This window comes from Orbicella faveolata, unplaced genomic scaffold (assembly GCF_042242905.1).
Source record: "Orbicella faveolata isolate gen_17 unplaced genomic scaffold, um_ofav_v1 contig_3, whole genome shotgun sequence".
Lineage (NCBI taxonomy): Eukaryota > Metazoa > Cnidaria > Anthozoa > Scleractinia > Merulinidae > Orbicella > Orbicella faveolata.
In genome coordinates, this window is record NW_028301558.1 from 15737501 (window position 1) to 15740000 (window position 2500).

General features: G+C 39.6%; 1 non-coding gene across 1 annotated transcript; it reads left to right on the forward strand.

Annotated features, from left to right (window-relative positions):
- The first annotated feature begins 431 nt into the window (after nt 1-431).
- Nucleotides 432-503, forward strand: Trnae-cuc (transfer RNA glutamic acid (anticodon CUC)). The gene has a single exon. It is a non-coding gene; the product is annotated as a tRNA-Glu (tRNA).
- Nucleotides 504-2500: the final 1997 nt, after the last annotated feature.

Sequence of the window (2500 nt, forward strand, 5' to 3'; positions counted from 1 at the left end):
CTTGAGGTTGACAAAAGAGGAGATTTGATTTGGTTACTGTGAGGACCTAGGTAGGGTAACAGTTTTAAGAGATCTCTTTGGAGAACTGTAGCTTGAATAGAGTTATTTGGTTTACCTTTATTTCTTGTTCAATAGTCTTCAACACATCGTTAATGTTGAACGTGTTAACACCTTGCATCGAGGGTAACCATTTTGCACCGGGAGCTTTCTCAGATCATTAATAGCGGCTTGCAACAGAGATGGTGAGGAGCAAATTCGGAAATTGAGGAGCAAGCAAACTCCCATATCGTTGCTTTAAGAAAACATCAAGAATTTTTTTTGTTGCCAGATCAGCAGTCATGCAGCTCGACAAATTGGGAAAATTGATGTTACAAAATGCTGGAATTGCTTAACCATGTAAGATTTAAAGTTGATCATTTCACAAGAGAACATCCCACGTGGTCTAGTGGTCAGGATTCGGCGCTCTCACCGCCGCGGCCCGGGTTCGATTCCCGGCGTGGGAATGTGAACATGTTTTTTTCTTTTCGTTTTCGATTTGACTCCTGAAATAAATTTTAAAAATGAATAAACAACCTTTATCTTCCTTTGGTCAGTGTTTATAGCCAAAGGCTAGGAGGTTTCTCGTACTTGATAATTGTGTTCTTATAGCCAGACCTTGCCAGACCTTCACTGTCCTGACGTCAATGTAAGTTAATATGAATGGCATCAAAATCAGGCAACTTTTCTAAAATATTCAGGAAAAGAGATTTACAATTCCAAATACCATATCAGATTGTGAAAAGTGAAAAATATGAAACATTTTGCGTTTCCAAGCTTATGATTTGGGGCCAAAAATGGGTCTCCGGCGTCCGGCATGGCAACTCACTCGTATTTGTAACCATTTTTAATAGTAACTTAATTAAGTATTTTATTGTAAATAATATCGTATTTTAGCATTTTATTGTAAATAATATATTTTTAGCATTCTAATTATTTTAAGCTGAGGGCCCCAAGTTTATCAGTAACTTAAGTTACTGTCACGGGTCACCCTCATTAAATAAAGTCTTTCACTTCACTTCACTTCACTTCAGTTCGTCGAGTGTCGCCAGGTAGGATAATAGTTGTGTTATTTTGAACAAAATATGCTGTTCCTCGTCAAATTAAACCCGGAATTCTCAAGTTAACTATTGGAAGACGCCAAAACAACTTTAGCATCGTCTTTACAGTGATAGGGAAAGTCTTTGAGCAGTTACTGAGCAAACAGCTGACATCAGTTATTGACCCTATGTTAAGCAACAACCCGACCGCATATCGAAGGAATCAGAGCTGTGAAACTTCCCTTATTGGATTGGTAGAAAGATGGAAACAGGCTGATGATAACAGGAACGTTGTCGGAGTCTTGTCCACTGATATGTCAAGGGCATTTGATTCGCTGCACGCTCCCCTACTAATCAACAAACTGAGAGCATACAGTTTCTCTAACGACTCACTAGCCCTGATGCGATCATATTTCACAAATAGGAAAAACAGGGTTAGGATCAGTCAAGAAACAACAAGTGATTGGTACGCTATCGCGAGAGGATGTCCCCAGGGATCGGCCTTCGGGGCTCTTCTTTGGAATGTCTTCCAAAACGATCTACACCTCTCCACTGATGAAAACATGTTATTTATGTATGCGGATGACCACCAACTGTTTTCAGTGGCGAAGACAACTAACGAAGCGGAAAGCATTTTAACTGAGGAAGGAAACAGCCTCTCTGAGTGGTACAACAACAGCTTTTTGCAAGGAAATTTTTCAAAGTATCAGCTGATGAGTCTGGGCCCGAGGAATTAAACGGTCCTAAGGATTTACACATTGTTATTAATGACACTGTAATTGATCAGAAACCAGAGATAACGCTCTTAGGGGTTGCCTTAGACGATCAACTATCATTTTCGAGTCATCTGAGCAGTGTTTGTAGAAAAGCCTCTTGTCAAACTGGTGTTCTTCTGAGATTACGTAACCTCATTCCGATATCAGCTAAATTACACATTGTCAAATTTGCTATACTACCTCATCTCACATACTGTCAGACTGTTTGGCATTTTTGTCGTTCTTCTGATGCCAGAAAACTAGAACGAATTCAGGAACGAGCACTACGAGCTGTTTATTGTGACAATAAATCGACGTATGAGGAACTCTTGTAAAGAGCGAAACTACCAACACTTCATGCGCGACGATTGCAAGCCATCGCAATCATAAATGATTGAGAAGAAAATAAAAGAAAATGGTGAACATTTTTGTATTTTAGTTTGCTACTTTTTCAACGCAAAATGAAACCGGTCTAGATGCCGTTCTAGATGGGAAAATCTAGACCGCGGTCAATATCGATTTCAGCCAATCAAATTCGTGAATTCGGTAGTTCCCAGTCCTTGTGAGACACAACCGTGTAATAAAAACTATCAGTATCACCCAACCAGTGGACTAATGCAAATCCTGCATTTTAATTGGCTACGCTACTAGAGGACTATTAGTAATAGT